A 15,351-nucleotide genomic window follows, 5' to 3' on the forward strand; every position below is an offset into this window, starting at 1 on the left:
TCAAGCTCATCCGAAGACGAAGAGAAAAATAAAGGCCAGGTGGCAAACTATGCCTTAACGACTTTCTACAATGAGGTAAACAACTCAAACGAACCTCCTTTAATTTATTTTGAAATTACATAATACTTTTCATGAGTTATTTTTAATTTAGTTTAATTATTTTTCTTAAAATTTGCATGTTTAATGATGTAATGAAAATGTCAAAAAAAAATAGGGATCATGCTAAGTAATTTTGAAAATGATTATGTTTTATGATAAATAAATAAAATAATTTTGATTAAAAATACCTTATGAAATCATGATGCTTTAATGATGCTCTATGATTAATGAAATCATATTTCATTTGAAGTAATGATTTGATATCATACTCAATAAGTTTATGTTTCGAATTTATGTATGATGATTCTTGAGATTTATGGATTATCGATTTTTATAATAATGAACATAGCCTTTTCAGTTTTAAACTATGATGTATGGAAAAAAACTTAGGCATGCATGTATGAAATCAAATCACTTAGATTAAAACAAAAAGGGGGAATGTATATTTTTCTTGAAAATACCTCTAAAGCTTTTCGATTTTTCAACAAGTGATTCTTAGTGATGAATCTATCTTATATAATCTCTTAAAAAATGATCTTGATTTGACGATTTGAATTTAAATGAGCTTTATCTTGATTTTTCAAAATTTATAACTTGAGATTTTTTATGCACGAATCAAGATCTCCTATGTTTCTTTTATCCACTTATAAAATAAGAGATTTGTTAAAATAAATCATGTCTTATGACCTTCATGAAAAATTGAGATATTATGCATGAATCGAGTTCTCATGAAAATCTATTTACGTTGTCTTCATTGAATTTTCTTGAAAAGATATGATTTTGATTATTTGAATTTGAATGAGTTTTGACCTATTTCGTGAATTTGATTCCTTGGAATTACTTGAGATTTGAATTTGAATCATAAAATTTCTTATGCATAAATTGAAATCTTTTTCCCCTATATTTCCTTTTGCGATTTATTAAAGAGAATATCTTTTTAGGAATTCATGATTGAAAATTTATTTTGAAGATCTTTTATTATTTGATCTCCTATGATTCTACTTGCTATATATTAAAAGGAAGTATTACTGAACTCATGATCTTGGATACTCAGAATCAAATCTTGATATTTTCCTTAATTGAATCAAAATCCCTCACTTTTTATTCTCGAATAATTTCTTGCAATTTATTAATGAGAATATTTGTCCAAATGAATCACAAATGTTTCCATAATTTTTTTTTTACTCACAACTTGAGATGATGTACTTTGAAGTTTGGAACATGATAAACATAAATTGATTTTTCTTTCATCTTTCGAAACCCCCTTGTATTCATTTAGTGTATATCTCATCACCTAATTCTTCTTGATATTTTTCATGTGATGATATAAATGCATGAAATACTCATGATATTATGTTGATACACTAAAATGATATAAATTTGCTAGCTTATGAGTATTATGTATGACATGATAATTAATTTATTTTTAGTATCATGCATAGAGTAAGGATGATATATAATGTTTTAAAATTATGCATGTCGTAAATTGAAACTGTAATGATGCACAAACATATTGAAATAATGATTGAAATATTGATGTAATTATAAATGATGATTTGGCATTATGCATATAATATTTTAACTTATGATAATGATGCATGCAATGATGAAATATTCATGATGAAAAATTATTTTAACATTCATGACTTGATTTTTCATCTTTATTATTTATCCTTTGTCATGATTTGAAAATCATTGTAAAGAGAAAAAGAGATACAAAATTGTATTCTTCCTTTCTTTTTGGCAATGACAAAGGGGGAGATAGCTAGCTTGCACGTTTTAAGTAGATGCAAAAACACGCTATCTTGTATATATCAAAAGGTTTGAAAAAACTTACTAGCTTGCATAATGCAAAACTTGTTAGCTTGCTTCATGTAAAACATTATATCTTGCTAGCTTGTTATATTGTATTATTTTTTAAAAACTTACTAGCCTTCATACTTCAAAGAGAAGTAACACTTGTCAAATTGCTAACTTGTATATTATAAAATAATATAAAATTTTGCTAGCTTGCACTTTGCAAAGGAAGCAAAAATGGCACTTCTCAAAAGAGAAGAAAGAGCGTGCTATCTTGCTTATCTCAAGAAACAAAACTTGCAACTTGCACATTGCAAAAGGAAGCAAGAATCGCTAGCTTACACACTTCAACAAGAAAGCTATCTTGCATTTGCTTTCGAAATTTTTGCTAGCTTGTATAAACTTGCTATCTTACTAACTTGCATATCTAAAACTTGATAGCTTGCATGATGTAGCACTTCCTAAATTTTCAAGCTTACAAATTACATGATGATAAATGCAATATTTGACATTATATCTCCAACACTTAGATAGTTGAACTTCTTTTTGTTGATGACAAAAGGGGGGAAGTATGATGATGTTATGCATAAGTTTATGATAACATGTTGCTTGGATTTTTGAATTCAAGAGTTCTATCAATATGGCATATTGATAGGGAGAGTTTGTTTAAACTCCAGGAGTTAAGGTTAACTCCATCATTAATTGGTTGTCATCATCAAAAATGGGGAGATTGTTGAATCTCAGATTTTGATGATGAAATCAATTGATAAGTATTTATGATTTGATCTACGTTTTGAGTGACGCAGGATGCTTCGATCAGGGAGAGACAATGAACGCAGTAAGAATCATGTTGGGCCGGAGGAAAACGTGTCAGAAGATTGGACGTCGGGCCGGAGGATCGGTCGACGTATTGATAGAAGGCTTCGGGCCATGGATTTGGGCATCAGGCCAAGAAGAGCGGATATTGCTCCAAGGATATCGGAGTTGCGGAGATTAACTGGCCGATTGGGCAATAGGCCGCAAGATCGGACGAAGCGTCGATGGACCAATGACATGCTGGACAACATGATTCATACTTAGTAATAATTTTTTAGATCGAAGTGTGTTTTTGTGTGTGCAGGATTAACTACGATAACAAGACATAAAGCAAAATGAAGTCCCGGAGTCAAGAACGCGATTTTGTTGGGAGTTTGAGAGTTCGTCGGAAGTCCGGACGTTCGTCGGAAATTCTACCGAAACCAACCGAGAAGTCCAGGAGCTTACCAAAGAAGCTCATCGGAACTCGCCAAAAATATCGTCGTGAAGTCCAAGAGCTTGCCGAGAGATCGTCGGAAGTTCACCAAAAGAAACTGGACTTATCTTGCTTAGATTATGTCTTAGGAATCGTAGTTAGCACATAATTGGAGTTGGGATTGGGAGGTAATCCCATCAACTCTCTTAGGGGCCAACTGGGCCCAAAGTTGGGCTGGTTTGTGCTGGATTCAAGGCCCAACCAAAGTGCTGAAACCTTGGCCAACGGTGGCACCGCTTGGGGAATAGCACCCCATGTATTCTGGGCGGTAGTACCGCCTGTAGTAATGCTGCCAGCGGTGGTACCACCCCTGTCAGGCAATGGTACCGCCCAGTGGTAGATCCTACGGTGGTAGTACGCCCAGGAACAACGGTGGTACTGCTAGTACTCAGGAAACTTGGGATAAGACCTTTTTATGCTTCAAGTTTAAATCAACTTGAAGCCTATAAATACCTCTCTCATCCCTGGTTAATTAACACAAAACTGAGAGCAAAAAAAGAAAGAAAACTCTGTTGCAATTGTGTGTGAAACTCCTCTCAAAGTTCTAAGTGTTAGAATAGTTTGAGAGAGGAGTAAGTGGGGGTGTAAGGGTTATCTCCTAAATCCAATAAAAGGAGAATCAAGTTGTAAAATATGATTGGTCTTCGCCTATTGAAGGAAGACCGATAGTGGATGCTGGTGGCCTCGAAGGAAGAGGAATCGGTGGAGTGGATGTAGGTCACAACGACCGAACCACTGTAAAACTCGGTTTGCATTTATATTTGAGCATTTTATCTTTACTGCAAACTTTACTTGCTTACTGCTTCCGATATATTTACGAATGTGTTTTAAGTTAAGATATTTACGAAACGATTTTTGTCGGAATCGGTTTTAATGTACAAAGATTTTCGAACCGACGTAATTTTTATCGCTGCACTAATTCACCCCCCCCTAGTGCCGACTCGTTCCTAACATGCTATATACTCATCCATATGATGGATGCAGATGATCTCATAGCTGCTCGTATGGGGACATTAGAGATATAATACAGGTGCTTATTGGAGAACAAGTTCACTGATTGATCCACTTACGGAATGCTGGATGGTTAATGATGCCTTATTGTCAGACAACGATTTTATAGTCCTAGTGGTGTATTAGGTCCTTAGATTTGAGATACTAAAGATGTCCTGTATGAGTATTTCACTCTTTGATACCGGACTTATAGGTCTAGATGTTCCAGATTTAGCATAGCCGGTCATTGGGAGTGATAGTCAATCTTACAAGGACTATTGAGTGTCAATAGAGGATCATCCACTCTCGATATCATGAGAGAAATATCTCATATGTTCTTGCTCAGACAAATCCATGGCCAGGGTCATTCGGATTGAGAGAGAAAGAGTTCTCCGGGAGAATCCGATTAGAGCGAGATTCGAGTAGAAACCATATGGGTCTGACAGCATCATGCTCGGTATACGATCTCTATGATATTAGATGGATGAGGGACTATAGGTAAACGGTAACTGAGGATAGACATGTCAGATGGATTTGATTCTCCTGTATCGTCAAGGACTACGGAGTAGTGGCCTAGTACGTCCGTAGTCGATGAGTCGAGTGAATTATTATGGAGATAATAATTCACTAAGCCAAAAGGAGTTCTGAAACTTTCTCAGTGCCATCCCAAGATAACTAAAACTTAGTGTCATGGAGTATTGAAACTTTCTCTTATGTATGGGAAGGATACCTTCGTAGAAAGCTAAAATGTGCAACAAATTCAACATGTTGCTAGTGCTAGTCATAGGTGCCCTACAAGCCAATCACCTGAGTGATGGCACGTGTGACTTGACACGTAGTCTTTTTGCTTATTATTATTATTTGATATTTTATCACTTTATATTGTTTGTTGCTTGAATATATTGTGGTGTCTATGGATCTGTGCAATGGGAATTGGATCATGATGAGATCATGATAATGAGACCGATTCGCCTTTATACACAAATCCTAAATAATCACGGTCATAGGTTACTCGAGAGGGACATCGAGATAATCAGATAGACTGGTGTGCTATATACCCGTCCATATGATGGATATAGCTTGTCTCATAGCTGCTTGTGTGGGGATACTTGGGATACAATACAGGTGCTCATTGAAGAATGAGTTCACTGATTGATCCGCTTATAGAATGATGGATGGTTGATGATGCCTTATTGTTAGATAATAATTTCGTAGTCCTAGTGGTGTATCTGGTCGTTAGACTTGAGACACCAAGGATATCTTCTATGAGTACTTCATTATTTGATACCAGACTTATAAGTCTGGAGGTTTCAGATCTAGCATAGTCAGTCATTGGGAGTGGTAGCCAACCTTACGATGACTATTGAGTGTCGACAGATGATCATCAACTCTCGGTGTCATGAGAGGAATATCCCATGTGTTCTTGCTCAAACAAATATCTGGCTAGGGTCATTCGGATTGAGAGAGAGAGTTCTCTGGGAGAATCCGATTAGAGCGAGACTCGAGTAGAAACCACATAGGTCTAATAGCACCATGCCCGGTATATGGTCTCTAGGATATTAGATGGATAAGGGACTATAGGTATACGGTAACTGAGGATAAACAGGTCCAATGGATTGGATTTCCCTGTATCGTTTGGGGACTACGACGTAGTGGCCTAGTACGTCCGCAATCGATGAGTCGAGTGAATCATTATGGAGATAATAATTCACTAAGCTAGAAGGAGTTCTGATAGGTATGACTAACGGTCAGCTCGATATTGGGCCTAAAAGGTCACACACATATGATAGGCATTATGATGAGTAAAGGTTCGGATATGAGATATCCATCGGAGCCCCTATCTTATTGGATATCCAATAAACCCATGAATTATTGGATCCTATGGATGAGATCCAATAAGAGCCAATGAGAGATTATTATATAGATATCCACTAATCTAAGAGGCGATAGTTGGATGGAGATCCAATACCCAATATGGTAGGATCCATTATGGTTAAGTTGACAAGGAACTTCTATAAATAGGAGGGAACCAATAGTTCATAGGCTAGAGCCTTTTTGGATTGCCTCTCCTATTCTCCTCCCCTTCTCCTCCTCAGATAGTAGGCTTAGAGTTTTGAGAAGCATCGACGCAATCCTGCTGTGTGGATCACCGCTAGAGAGGAGGACGCTTAACCTCCTTCACCGTCTCCTAGAGATCTATAGAGATTCAGGGATATACGATCTCTTTAGGTAAAACACCTCAGTACCTCTAAACTTCCTAGGAGGAGAGGCAGAGAGAAGAATAGAATGAGGCAACCAAAAAGAACCTCTAGCCTATGGGTCTTTGGTTCTCTCCTATTTATGAAGGTCCCTTCTCAACTTAACCATAATGGACCCTATCATATTGGGTACAAGATCTCTATCCAACTATCTAAGCCTCTTAGATTAGTGGATCTCTACCTAATAATATCTTATTAGCTCTTATTGGATCTCATTCATAGGATCCAATAATTCAAGAGCTTATTTGATATCCAATAAGATAGGGGCTCCGATGGATATCTCATATCCGAACCTTTACTCATCGCAACGCCTACCATATGTATGTAACTCTCCAAGCTCAATATCAAGCTAGCCGTGAGTCATACATATCAGAATTCCTTCTAGCTCAGTGAATTATTATCTTCATAATAATTCACTCGACTCATCAATTGTAGACGTACTAGGCCACTACGCCGTAGTCCCCAAACGATATAGGGGAATCCAATCCTTTGGACCTATCTATCCTCGATTATCATATACCTATAGTCCATCATCCATCTAATATCATAGAGATCATATACCAGGCATAGTATTATTAGGCCCATACAGTTTCTACACGAGTCTCACTCTAATCGGATTCTCTCGAAGAACTCTTTCTCTCTCTCAATTCGAATGACGCTGGCTAGGGATTTGTCTAAGCAAGAATACATGAGATATTCCTCTCATGACACGAAGAGTGGATGATCCTCTATCGACACTCAATAGTTCTTGTAAAGTTGGTTACCACTCCCGATGACCAGCTGTACTAGATCTGGAATATCTAGACCAATAAGTCTGGTATCAAAGAGTGGAGTACTCATACAGGACATCCTTGATGTCTCAAGTCTAAGGACTAGATACATCACTAAGACGACAGAATCACTGTCTAACAATAAGGCATCATCAACCATCCAACATTCTATGAGCGGATCAATCAGTGAACTCATTATCCAATGAGCACCTGCACTGTATTGCTAGTGTCCCCACACGAGCAGCTATAAGACCAACTATATCCATCATATGGGTGGGTATACAGCACATCAGTTTATCTGATTATCTCAATCTCTTTCGAGTAACCTATGACTAGGATTATTTAAGATATGTGTTTAAAGGCGAATCGGTCTCATTATCGTGATCTCATCACGATCTAATTCTCATTGCACAGATCCATGGACATCACAATATATTCATGCAAAAGGTAATATAAAGTAATAAAATACCATATAATAATAAGTGAAAAAAGACTGTGTATCAAGTCTCACGTGATTGGCTTACATAGTATGGTACCAAAGTCTAAGGGAGCTTCAAGGCACTTGCACCTTATCTCGATAAAGCATTTGATGAAAGAACTAAACTGACTCAACTTCCAAATGCAAAGCTGGAGTCAGAAGGCCTTCAATAGGGTAAGAGTACGCCAATGCGAGTCCTCTTGAAGAATATGTCGTATTGTTATCATTCGAGTTTCCGTGAAAGAAGCAATGCATAGTGAAGATTATGTTGGGGGGCAAAGACCCAAGATCAAAATAGTGGCACCCCAATTTTAGCAAAGTTAGTGGACTTCAAGGGCTACTAGGTGGACTATCCTAAATTTATGCTTCATCCAAGTATAACCAAAGAGTAGTTGGACGAAGATTGATTACCAAATGAGTGAATATAATCAAAGGTGGTGGAGGCCCTTGATGTGTTTGCAAAAGCCATACATAGAGAGATCATAGTCTAAATTCATCCTACAAAGATCAGAATGCAATGGAGATATCACTAAGAGGCAACATAGTGTCACGGACTTAGCTGGTTTTGTCTAAGTCATGCGGCAGATAGTATCAGAGCGGGACAAGCACTCAAAGAAACACTTAGCATGCAAACGTGGAGGACCTAGCGGGGCTGCGTTGAGGGCAGTCAGCACACGCGCGACCGTTTGAGGGAAAACAGGCATGGAGATTTAGGGAAAAGGAGTCGCTCGAAGGAGCGGGCATCTGACATTGGCATTCAGAGGAATGACCAACCCTTCGCGCAAGAGGCACCACGAGAACAGGCAAGCTTGGAAGAATGCGGAGCGCACAAAGGTTGGGATGGCTGAGTTTAAGCTACGGCTCAACGTTGACAACTATACTTGATGGTGCTCAAGGCAAGCGAGGCGCTTGGTAAAGGATGAGACCATGCAAGGTGGAATGAGTTGCTCAGCGACCGAATGAGTTGTGCAAAGCTCACAGAGGTGAGGGGAATTGCTAACTCAAAGAATTCGATACTCATGCATGTATGGGCTTGTATGCGGACGATGGAATGTTCGCGGCCATCCCAAGGCGACCGAATCTCGGCGCCAGGGAGCATTGAAACTTTCTCTTCGGTATGTGAAGGATACGTCCATAGGAGGCTGAAGTGTGCAATGAGTTCAGCATATTGCTAGACCTTGAGTGGTGCAGCGGGGGCTGTATTGACGTGGAGTCGTAATCTAGTAAGTGCATTTGCAGGAGGCAGAACAATGCACAGTTTGTTCAGCAAATCGGAGTAGTCTAAAGGGATGGTGGTCTCCGAAACGAAGAGAGATGTTGCTCCAATGGGACAGTTATCCAAGAGGGATAAGTCCCGGCTCTCCAGAGGGAGAATCATGTGGGACGGACCTCACATGTTGAGGAGGAGTACCTCAACAAACAACAACTCTATAAAGCTCAATGGACTAAGCAAGCGGCGAGGAGTTGTCGCATGATCTCGCTCGAGAGAATGCATTGGTGGATGCATTGCGAGATCAAGTGGGGGAGCAACCCAAAGCAACACAAATGAAGGCACACTTGGAGTCGATATGGAGATCAGACTCAAGGGAGGGCTGACCCGTAGAATGGTGGGCGTAAAGGCCACCATCAACTCAATGCAAAAACGAGGAGTAGAGCAACTTGGGTGTAACTTGGCGAAGTATCCAAGCCACATGAAGGGAGCCAGCATAGAAGATGGAACATGGAGCGGAGGCACAGTGATTTCCTTGGACAGAGGTCAAGGACATGAACTCTTGCAGAGGCAAGAGCAGGATCATGTTGTTCCATGGGTCATTCATTCTGACGGAGCAGACTCATCTTGCATAGTGCCAAAGACGAAGGGAGCTTCTGGGCACATGCACCTTATCTCGGAGGAGCATTTGATGGAGGAACTAAGGCGACTCAATTTACAGAGGTGAAGTTGGGTTTAGAAGGCTTTAGCATGGGGCAAGAGGACGTAGAGGCGGGTACTCTTGAAGAATATGCCACAGTGTTGTCATTCAAGTTGCCATGAAGGAAGCGGTGCGCAACAAAGATTATACTAGTAGGGGCAAAGGCCTAGGATCCAAACAATAGTGCACTAATTGCAGCGAAGTCAGGGGGCTTTGGGAGCTACTAGGCGATGGACTGTCTAGAGCGGTACTTCATCTAGGTGTGACCCAAGAGTGGGTGGATGAAGGTCGATTGCCAAAGGAGCGAACAAAATCGAAGGTGGAAGAGACCCTGTGATGTATTGGCAGAGGCCACACATGAAGGGTTCACAATTCGAGTTCATCCCACAAGGATCAGAATGCAATAGAGATGTCACTAGGAGGCGACATGGTACAGTGGATCGTGGTGGAACAGTTCGTGGCAATGCGATACACACAACATAGTCCCGTGAGGGACTAGATCATATGGAGGTATGATCGGGAGCTACTGGAAGCTCCACTTCGGTGAACAACACGACGGCAAGAAGGGCTATGGATTCAAGGAGTGAAGGCCATGGTACCGCAAACGCGGGTCTTCCGTGCATGCATCGAATTTTACATCGGATGAAAGCCTTGGTCATCAGCATGTGAGGGTTGTGTTCCACCAAGGGAAAAGTTCGAATGCAAGTACTAGTGAGTCCCATGGGAGGGACTTGATCATGTAGAGGTATGATCGAAGCAGCTGGAGAGTTGGACTACTCCAGAGCTCATATTCGCTTAAGGGAGCCCGACAAGTCAGAGGACAAGGTCGAGTAAGCGAACGTTGCTACCAAGGAAGCTAAGGAGAACAGAATCGGTGCAAACCCTACAACGTGATGGCAGAGGCCATGCATGGGAGTTGCAGTCTATCTTTCCATCGACCAAGGGGAGCTACTTGGAGAACACAGAGGTGTTGAAGCAGGGGGTCGAAAGGGGCGAGGAAGTGACGACGAGTCCAAAAGGACTTAGCTACCCAAAATCAAGCATCAGTTAGAATAGAGGTGGACTCAAAGGAGTGCCACAGAGATATATCTACTGATCGTGAAGAAAAGGGATGCATATGCGAGACGACTAATAGTAGGGTCATGGGTATGACAGCGTCATGGTACCGCAGAGGCGGGACTTTCATGAAAGTCATTGATCCCTTCCTCTCATGGAGGGAGAGTGCTTGGTCATGAAGGGGCCGAGAAGGTGGAGCATGCAGAGCCAAACTTCAAGTACCAAGACAAGACTGAAAGGCAGAGACCGAGGAACTTCGTAAGACCAGTGTCAATGAGCTTCTCATCAAGATAGCCGAAAGTGAAGGACTTCGGGTCATGCAAGAGTGCACAACCAAGGAATGAAGCAGGCAGTATGCGGTGCTGTACCTTTGCTACTCAGGGGAGTAGGCGACAGGATTGATGGAAAAGACGGTACAATCCCATAGGCGACCAAATCTATTAGAGAATTACTCCAAGTTGGGGTGAAAACTTCTTGCATTCCAGAAGTTCGATGGCATTGAGAAGGTGAATCACAGTAGCTAACTCAACGCAAGGAGTACAAACACTTCAAGTGCTTCAGAAGTGTGAGCAAAGAGCAGGCGAAGGCCAGTAACCAGCTCGATGCATGGAGTACAACCTCGAGGAGGCGGGCGAAGTCAAGTAACCTTTTCCTTCTCAACTCTTAAGAGAATGGGCGAAACCGAGTACCCTAATTCTCTTATCTATCCAATAGAGGAGCTCTACACATGTTCAAAGACCCTTCGAAGATAATGAAAGACAATAGTTGTCAAATCCTCACCAATGGTGATCAGTGCTATTGAGAGTAGATTGTCTGCTTCATTTCCCAACGAACTACCAATCGAAAGTGGAAGTTATGCGAACCTACTTGGAAGTGACAACTAAGTGAAAGAAGAGTCAATGAACAAATTTTCTGGAGGAAGGACCCAAAAACTTCAGAAGTTTGCAAGACGATACTCGTTAAAGCTCCAACAAGCATTCACCCAGTTCAAGCAGCATGAGCATTTGAGAGACTGGCGCATAGTAAGGATGGTATTTTCCTTCATTTGGAGGATCCGCAGGAACCAACAGGGATCAACATAACTCAGCCAACCCCACACTAGAGTCAGAGTCATTGGCGAGTTAAAACCGCATGGCGGATCAAAGGTTCGACTACTCAAAAACATCAGCGGAGAGTAGCTGGGAGCTAGGAGGCGCACTGCAGCTGGAGCAGAAAATTGAAGACTTAGTAAAGGCAAGGAGTTGTAGTGTTGGCAAAGACTTCGACGAGGATGTCGAAGGAATAAGTGGGGGAGAATGTCACGGACAAACTTCTAAACAAGATGTTTGATGTAATGCTTATATATGTCCATGTCTTTTGGTATGTTAATGCTTTGTATAACATGTAGAGGGATGATCGAATGCTTAATAGTCTCATTTTAGTTAGGTTGGTGGCCGCTTTAGGCTTATAAATAAAGATTGTGTCATGAGGACACGTGTGAGAGATTTTTGATCTGTAATGGACCATTTTGACCCTTTGTTGTGCAATTGTTCAAAGCTTGTAAAGTCTGTTTGTAATTTGCATTGTCTATGAAGTGTTTTCGGAAATGTTTGCTTGTGGATCTCGAATGAGGCGTTTTCTCTAACCCGTTCTCTCTTTTGTGGGTCCTAAGGGACATGGGAGGCTTCGGGGAGGTTGACCTTTACGGACGAACACGCAAGGGTGCCGCACGACGTAGGCAAAACCAGCTAAGTCCGTGACAATAGTGCAACATATCATTATGAAATAATTCAAGGCAATGCGACACACATGAGACAAGTCCTGTAAGAGGACTTTGTCATATGGATGTATGATTGAGAGTTATTAAGAGATTCACTTTGGTGAATAAATATGAGAACAAGAAGGCCTATGGATTTAATGAGTAAATGTCATGATACCACGGAGGCAAGTTTTATTTGCATGCATCGAATTTTGAATCAAATAAAAGTCTTGGTCATCATTATATAAGGGTTGTATACCACTAAGGGAGAATTTCAAGTGTAAGTACTAATGAGTCCCAAGGGAGACTTGATCATGCAAAGGTATGATTTGAGTGCTTAGAGTATTGGAATACTCCATAGCTCATATTCACTTAAGGAAGCCCAACAAGTCAGAGGATAAAGTCGAGTAAGTAAACATTGTTACCAAGGACATAAATGAGAATAGAATCGGCATGAACCCTACAACATGATGGTGGAGGTCATGCATATGAGTTGTAATCTGTCTTTCTATCGATCAAGGAGAACTACTCGAAAAATATAAATGTGTTAAAGTAGATAGTTGAAAGGGGCGAGGAAGCGATGATAAGTAGATAAAAACTTAGCTATCTAAAACCAAATATCAATTAGAATAGAGGTGGACTCAAAGGAGTATCATAGTGCCACAGATGCTGATCTACCAATCGTAAAGAAAGAGATGCACATGCAAGGCAACAGATTGCAGAGCTATGAGCATGGCAACACTATGATATCAATTCCTTGCTCTTATGGAGGGAGAATGCATGATCGTGAAAGGGTTTGACGATGTGGAGAATACAGAGACAAACTCCAAGTATCAAGACAATACTGAAGGGCAAAAGTTCAAAAACTTTGTAAGACTGGTGTCAACATGCTTCTAATCATTATAACCAAAAGTGGGGGACTTCGAGTCGATGTAGAAATGCTTGACTAAGAAATGAACTAGACAATACGTGGTGTTGTACCTTTTCTACTCAAAGGAGTATACGATAGAAATGATAGATAAGACAATACAATGCCAGAGGCAATAAAAAATATTGGAGACTTGCTCCAAATCGAGATAAAATTTTCTCTTCTGGGGTAAAACTTCTTATATTCCAAAAGTTCTATAGTGATAAGGAAGTGAATCACAATAGTTAACCCAATACAAGTAGTGCAAATACTTCGAGTGCTTCAAAAGTATGAGCAAAAAACAAGCGAAGGCTAATAACCAACTCAATGCATTGAGTACAACCTCTAATGAGGTAAGCAAAGTCAAGTAATATTTACCTTTTTAACTTTTAAGAGAATGAGAAAAATCGAGTACCTTAATTCTTTTATTTATCTAATAGAGGAGCTTTGTACATATTCAAATATCATTCAAAGAAATTTAGTATAAGACAATAATTGTAAATCCTCACCGATAGTGATCGATTCTATCGAGAGTAGACTATCTATTTCATTTTCTAACATAATATCAGTTAAAAGTGAAAGTGATGCAAACTTTCTAACATAATATCAGTTAAAAGTGAAAGTGATGCAAACCTGCCTGAAGGTGACAACTAAGTAGAAGAAGAATCGATGGGCAAATTTAACAAAGGAAAGACCTCAAAATTTTTAGAGTCGGCAAGGTAATACTTGTTAAAGCTCTAATAGGCATTCAACCAGTTCAAGTGACGAGATGTTTGAGAGATTATGCATAACAAGAAATGTTTTTTCCTTCATCTGAAGGATCCGTAAGAACCAATAAAGATCAACACAACTCAACCGACCCCACAATAGAGACAGAGTTATTGGCGAGTTGAAGTAGCATAGTAGATCAAAGTTTGACTACTCATAATAACGACGATAAGCAGTTAAGAGCTACGAGTGCATTGCAACTAGAGTAGAAGATTGAATGTTCATCAAATATGAGGATACATAGTATCCGCAAAGACTTCGATGATAACATTGAAGAAATAAGTGGGGGAGAATGTTCCAGACAAAGTTATAAACAAGGGGTTCGATATAATGCTCATCTATGTCATGTCTTTTAATTTTATTCATTCTCTATACAATATATAGATGGCTTGTAGTAGACTTGACAGCCCTATTTTGATTGGCTTTTATAGTTGTTTCAGGCTTGTAAATGCATGTTATTGTGTAGTCATCAAGTAAAAGCAAATCTGCTAGGAACAAACCATCCAAACAGTCATTTTGGAGATTTTCTAGCTCCGTAGAGTAATGTAAAGTGTCAACCAATACAACACCCAAGAGCTACTTGGCTGGCACATGGTTGAATGGGTATTTAGGATAATGTCTAAGACAGGTTCGTTGTCATATTCTAACAATATCATGTGGACACTTATGAGGACTTTTGATCGCAACAAGTCATCTTAGACCCTTTTTCACGTTCAAAGCTTGTGAAGTCTTTATTTGTAATTTACATTGTCTATCAAATGCTTACGGAAATGACTACTTATGGATCCCGAGTTAAACACTTTCTCTAGTTTATCTTTTCTTTTGCAAATCCTTAACGAACCATAAAAAGTTTCAAGACTAACCCTTACGATCAAACACGTAAAAATATCATACAACTAAAACAAAACTAACTAAATTCATAACAAGTCAATAAGAAAGCGAGTAGAAGAGTTATGCTTCAATTTATTGTATCCATCTCCATTTAAATATTTACGCTTTGTTCGTAATTCTGAAAAAATAAAAATAAGTAAAAAAATCTGTGAAAATAAAATTTTAGGGCATAAAAAGGGTTTTCTCAAGAGAGAGCCTGAAGGTGAAGTCAAAGAATTAATGTTAATGTTGCCAACTTCTTATATATCACAAGGTTGTAATTTAGAGGCTTGCTAATGCTATGATTCAATAAAACTGCATGAGATTTACCTTCATGGATGACCAAATCAGTCTTTGTGCAGATCTAAACAATCTGTAACATGATTTACCCTAAAAGAAGACACAATAAGTGCAGACAC

The sequence above is a fragment of the Musa acuminata genome, chromosome BXJ3-4 (genome assembly GCF_036884655.1).
Source record: "Musa acuminata AAA Group cultivar baxijiao chromosome BXJ3-4, Cavendish_Baxijiao_AAA, whole genome shotgun sequence".
In the NCBI taxonomy this organism is placed as follows: Eukaryota; Viridiplantae; Streptophyta; class Magnoliopsida; order Zingiberales; family Musaceae; genus Musa; species Musa acuminata.